The sequence below is a fragment of the Amblyomma maculatum genome, chromosome 4 (genome assembly GCF_055883805.1).
Source record: "Amblyomma maculatum isolate TAMU_Amacu chromosome 4, ASM5588380v1, whole genome shotgun sequence".
Lineage (NCBI taxonomy): Eukaryota > Metazoa > Arthropoda > Arachnida > Ixodida > Ixodidae > Amblyomma > Amblyomma maculatum.
Window position 1 is genome coordinate 21979598 of NC_139347.1, and position 7024 is coordinate 21986621.

Here is a 7024-nt window from a genome sequence, read left to right on the forward strand (position 1 = left end):
AAGAGAGAATCATCAGTTCATAAAAACACTAATTATTCTTAAGCTTTCATTATATGACATAATACAGAATTAAACATGCTGAATCATAATTATAAAAACATGTACTGTCTCAAAGAAGCTCCTATGGTGGAACAATTGTCATAGAAAGTTGAAAAAAGATTAAACATACTACTACAACGTGACGCATGTGTGGCAACGTGTTAGTAATGATAAAAGTATCGGTCGAAACCTCTGAAATTCTGTCTTATTGCTACTTTTAACATCATCAGTACACATTTTATTCCATAATTCTATTGCATCAAAAACAAAAAAGAAACAAAATATGTCAGTTCGAAAGGACCTCATTGTATTAGCTTCAACCGCGTGTTAAGCTTACGAAAAGAGCGGTAGTGCTTCTTTCTATATGAGTTAATTTCTTGTGCAATATATAGCGTAATGTTTAGTTATGTACTATGTAACACCAAAAATGTGTCTGTGCCGTTACGGCCCCAAATTAAGTTATATCTTCCGTAATCATATCAGGCGAGTTACCCCCTCACTCACACTGCCCAAAAACAAATGCACAATGAAAAGAACACTTGTTCTTGCAAAATACCGTGCTATATATAGAAGCACGTAATTATTGAAAGTCACCCTAGGACTGCCTCTGCTGTCATAATCAGAGACGTATGGCTGGCCTGTTTCTGCTGCTTTACTTTGTTCTTCGCATTAACGAACGCTGGGGACGTCGATAATTTTAAAACATGGGTTATTGCGTGGTTCGTTCAGTTTAGCCAAGACTCAGACGCACTCTCCTAGGCCGCATGACTCAATAAGGGTAGGGAGTCTGCCATTAAACCATCAGGGGCGGCAGAACGGACGCTCTAAAAAAATAAGAAACAAAATGTGTCGTATATCAGGAATGGAAACTTGATTGCATGAGATTTCTGGTGCTTTCAGGTGACGTAATCTCCAGCCCTAGCCAATGCTTTGACGTGTGCTCGTTAAAGGTTAAAAATACACTAATTTTGTGAGGAGGGTGACCTTACTTTCCGAGAACAACAGCTGCGAGTCGTCGGTAACAATGAAATTCGCCAGCGACCTATTCTGCTACGTGAAGAGCCATATTAGCGTAACATAGCAAGCTAGTGGGTCGAATAGGAATTAAGGGCTCCCTCCCTATACGTACGATTTAAACATTTGCAGGCAGCACTATTCTTTCCGCAAGTCACCTTCCCCCCCCCCCCCCCCCCCCTCCTCTTACTACATCTAAAGTATGTCACCTCTCCCAGATGGCGTAGTGGGGCAGCAGCTTTTGTTCTGAATCAGGATCTATAATATTGTGATGAGCTTCATTCTTTTTTATGAGAAGAAAACTTGCTCCAACGTCGTTTTCCTTTTTCCTCCTAATCTTTGTTCCAGTGGTGGCAGAAATTCCCAAGCAATTGTACGGCCCGAACCTTTCACAAGTTAATCGAACCAAACGCAACTGAGATATTCCTCCGCAATACTGTAACACAGCAGATATAATTTTTTTCCAGAAGAAATTTCTCAAATTTCAAATTAAGACAGTGTATAAGAACAAAACACATTTGAGCAGAATTTTCTTTTAATTTGTTCGAGATGAATATAGAGATTAGACAGGGATGGAGAACAATTAAGGAGATTTTTTGATACCCTAGTGGCGACCAAAAAAAAAATAAATACCGAAGGACAAAACGTTTACTGTAGACAGCCGGTGTTAAATGAATCGGAAGAAAAACGAATATTGAAGGAACTGTAATGCAGATAAGAATAACTTAGCTGCGGAGACAGTGTACCCTGAGATGCCACAGCACGGGATCAGTTACAGACCATTGTTATGGGCCTTTTTCCTACACCGAACCTAATTGGGCTGCTCAAACTATTTCCTTGACAGGTACTTCACATATTGTACCTAATTCAGCAATCTACTACCTCCTATTTCAAATTTTCATGCTTCGTCTGTTGCAGGCATCCTCCACTTCGTCTCGAAAGATTATTAGAATGTACTAGTAAGAAATAAAACTTCACGGAACGCGTGCACAAAAAGTGACCTCTGTAAACTCCTAAAGCAATGTTTTTGTTTTCTGTATGTATTCCATGAAGCGGACGCACGAAACGTAAACCTCGAGATGAGGAAAGCTCACATATCTACTGTTGCGATGACCGTCTGAGCAGGATATTCGGGCGGCCTAACGAAGCGCTAGAATGAAGTGGTATACCCTTCGTTGAGATGATTTTGCAGAGTACAGGTACCCAAGAAGGAATGTTTACAAAAGTGGGGGAAAACCTGCCGAAGAAATTAAGAAATGCGAATATGTATTTTTGTTCCTTGCCAAGTCCTCCTAAAGGAATTGCATGTCTAAAGTATTAAAAAGGAAAAACCGAATAACACTCTCAGTAATTTCTACCTAATATTCTACAAGGTCTTTCTCGTTTTTTTTCTTTCTTTCTTTCTTTCTTTCTTTCTTTCTTTCTTTCTTTCTTTCTTTCTTTCTTTCTTTCTTTCTTTCTTTCTTTCTTTCTTTCTTTCTTTCTTTCTTTCTTTCTTTCTTTCTTTCTTTCTTTCTTTCTTTCTTTCTTTCTTTCTTTCTTTCTTTCTTTCTCTCTTTCTTTTTCCTCTTTCTTTCTTTCTTTTTTTTTCCTCTTTCTTCCTTTCTTCCTTCCTTCCTGCCGTTCTTTCGGTATTTCTTTCTTTCACGCCTGATGTGTTTATTTTCGAAATTACTCGTAGTTTACGTTTATTTTCTCCACCGTCGTGTATTTTGAGCAAAGAATTTTGAACCCAAAAGCTCCATTTTTCCACACAATCTGGTTGAGGAATTTTGAGCCAGAAATCATAAGCATGGCTCGTGCGCATGGTAGCTAATGGAGCACAAGACTGTGTACTGATTGGTGGGCGAGCTGTGAGACCTCACGAGACCACATCACATGGCCGAGTTGGCAGACGCGCTGCTTAATTGGGGTTCGCTTCTGAGATGGGAAGGTGAGATCGGTATCCCGAGTTCCAGGAACCTTGGATACTGGGATACTGGAGCAGCATGTCCTAATGGACATGCTGCCCGAGTGCCACTTAGGTATGTTCATACAGCTTGGTTACAGCAAGAATTTATAACTATGTCGGCTGGTCTTTCACACAATGTGATATCTTACAACAGAATGCTACGAACATAAGTGTGATAATAGAGGCACAAGTAAAAGATTACTGACTACGCGAGTAGCATGATACATTAACGATGACACTTCATACTCGTGAAGACAGACCTTATGTATCACAATTTTTTTCCCTTTTTGCAAATAGAAAGGGAACGGTAGGGGCAGTTAAGCTTCAGCTGCCTGGACACATCTCACATTCTCTATTAAGGCGCACATGCCTCAGCCTAGCACGCACATCTGACAATGCGCTTCACTGTGCTAAATGTACAATTAGTCAGCCAGTGAAAAATGTAGAGTTGTCGTAACAATTTTTGCGTAAAAATGTAAATACAAATTTTCTCAACCGCTTCATGAATATTGTGTAAACATAATACACGAGAACACAACTGCTTGGTCACGAGAATTTAGTTGGTTTTCGCGCCCTAAGCAGCAGTCATGGCTTGCGCATATTCTCCTTATTTTTACACAATCTCTAGATATTGGGACATATTTTGACAGCTTGTCTACGTTTTAACCGTTGTGTACATTTATTCTGAGAATACCGTGTTAACGGAAACAAAACATGCTTTTCGTTTTTCATAGCGTCACATACATCTTTTAGTCTTTCTAGTTGGCTTATAAGCGGCTTTCAACACTTCCGCCTTTATTCTACAATAATGAGTAGTGTGCAAAACTTTAACCTTAATGTTTTAGTATGGGAACTCTTGTCACTGCAATTAGTTACTCCTTGTCGCCTTTATTGCAATTATTTTATCTTCATTCGACAATTTTCATGAATGGCAGCTGAGAGGATTAGTTTTTTGGCTAGCCGCCCCAAATTTTCCGATTCGTTCCTTTTCTGTGTTTTACAAGCCAAAGCTAAGGAACCCTGAAATGGTACAAAGAAGAGAGATATCTAGAAAATTGCAAAAATTGTTTAGAATTTCCAATATTCTTAATAAGTCCTTTTTTTATTCTTCACTACTCTTGTGATTTATGTAAAAATCAGCAAAATAGTGCAGTCCTCTTACAAGGAGCAGGAAATTTACACAACTGACGCAGAAGTGTCAGTTTATGGCAGTTAATTCGGTTGTTGAACGTGTAATATTGTTCGCTAAAACAAGCGGTTGTGACAGCATAAAAGGAATGCGCTACTAAGCGTGACATTGTTTACCAGCGATAGCAGGGAGAAGAGCGGGAGGTTATGTGCGGTACAGGGGCAGAGCTCGTATTCCTCAGCATGAAGTCCCGCCTAATCGATCATCGCTAATTGAATAACGCTGTCGCACCAGGACGTGTGAGATGAGCTCGTCGTCAGTTCCCTTCTTCTCTGCTCTTCCTTGCTTCGAGACTTCTTTATCAAAAGCAGCTCTTACTTGATTAATGAAAGAAGATCTGATAAGATCTTAGCGAAAAGTATACAACGTAGGAGTCACAAAAAAATACTTCATTAGTATCGCCAAAAGCTCAATCAGCACGATTACTAGACTGCGCGGGAAGTGTTTATTTTGTGGGCCGAAAGTAAAAGTAATTTCTCGTGACTTCTCTTAAAAGATACTTTGCGGTCGGTATTGTAGCAGTTCGCTCTTGTGCGGACGTGAGGTATTACGTTGATATTAGCGTTCTGGGTAGCCTTATGAAAGGTTCACCTTTGTTGGCAGATATTTATTTATTAATTCAAACATCTCACTGGTTCTAGACATATAACATTGCGTAAGAGTAAGGATCACCATGTATTGAAGCAAAAAAATGACATATGGGCTAAAAATACAAACCTGTACCATAATATACAATTTGAACAAGCAAGAGTTATTACAGCCTGCACGAAAAACGTTAATAGCACGCAAAGAATTATTATAGCGCTAACTACGTTATACAGTACTTAGCCCGATTGAGCGAAGTAACGTCCCCAAAGTGAACGCAATATATAACGCAAGAAGATGCTCAGTTCCTTTCTAATATTGGTGTGTCAGGTATGTTAGCAATGCGCTCTGGAAAGTTATTCCAACGATTTATAGAACTTGGAAGGGCTGAAAAATTAAATGAATGTGTTTGGAGAATTGACATTGAAAACTGAGATTGCACTTTAGGCGGTGAGAGGTACGAACTGGTATCGTAAATGGCAATGTTGTTGCATAATGGCTGTAGATTATTTTCTGAAGTAAAGAAGCGCGACATCCTATTTATACGTGATTGCAAACTTATGAGCCAAGACCTTCTGGGACTATATTTTGAGATGTAGACCTTCTGGCACCCGGAAGGTCTACATCAACTGTGACTCGCACCCTTAATCAGCTTCTTAACACAGCACTCCATAGTAACAGGGCTGCCTTTGCTGTGTACCTCTATGTGCGCAAAGCTTTTGATACAGTTAATCACGAAATTCTCCTCAGTAAGCTAGAGAGTTACGGTTTCAGAGGTTTATACCACAGTTTTTCAAGAGCTACCTTAGCGGTTGAAGGCAATGAGTAGTAATCAATGAGAATATATCTGCTACTAAACATATATTTATTGCGGTGCCCCAGGGGTTGGCCCGTGGGCCGATCTTTTTTCCTTTGTATGTGAACGACTTTCCTAAAATCTTCTGTCCAGCCCCTAATGTATGCAGACGAAACTGCCCTTATCTTTCTCGATGATACAATAGATAGATTACGAACAAAAATACAGGAGGAATTTTCAAGCGTATCCACATGGTTTGCGATGAAGCACCTTACCCTTAACGTTAAAAAAACAAAGTATACCACATTCCATACTGTTCGGAAAGAAAAAAAAAATTAATTATGATCACTTTGACATACCTACAGACAACGTGAGGCTGCAACAAGTCTAAGGGTTTAATTATTTAGGTGTTATCTTTGAAACTAACATGCATTGAAAAAACAGTCACGCAGCGTATGCTTAATACTTGCTTATGCCTATTACTTGTTGCGAAAGGCTCGTGAGTGTATTGGTCTTCCTATCCTACTTATCCTTTATTTTGCGTTTGTTCACAGACAGCTGATTCAAGGTATATAATCTTGGGGCAGCACTTATAGGACATACCTTGACCCAATTTTTCGTATGAAAAACGAGTGGTTAGCATTGTGACGTTTTTAAAGTACACTGACTCAACAAAGCCTTTATTATAATCGCTAAGATTTGCTATTGAACAATAAATATCCACTAAAATCTGCCACAGCAGTGCATAGTAATCTATATGTCTAACGACCCCCTTCCGCTAGACCACTTCCGACTTCCATCAGAACCACAAGAGCTGGAATCCCCTCTCAAGTTTTACCTCCTACCATGCCACAATACTAATGGGCGAAGACTAACCGAATTTAATGGTGTCCAAATCGGGAATGAAATTCCTAATGATTAAAACTTAAAAGTAGTTTTGTGCCCACATTTGAGGCATTCCTCATCGATCAGTAGAAATCCTATGTGAATTGTTGCAGTTTTCTTCCTGTTATCTACAGTTCTTTATTATTCGTTGTTGTTTCTTCTGCCTATACAGTATCATAATCTGTATTGGACCCAACACTAGTCCTCTGGCTAAGGGTTCAAATAATTCTCGTTTATTGTTTGTACATTGTATGCATAATCAACGAAGAAAAAAAAGAAACCCGTAATGTGGCGACAAGATGGCAGGCCCATATACTTTAGTTGACATTGAACCAGAGCTAAATATACGAACTTGCGAGTAAAGACGGGTGCGCTATGTAGATTTTGTTTTATATAGCCAAGCGTGCGCGATGTTCTGGCGATTAGGTGTTCAATGTGCGTCTCCCATGAAACATTTGAGGAAAGAGGGAATAAGATGAATTCCTAGAAATTTGTAAAGTGTGAGGATTAGGGAAATGTCAGTAACGAATAGTGGTAGGTTAAGTTTGGATGCTTCAGGCTAACA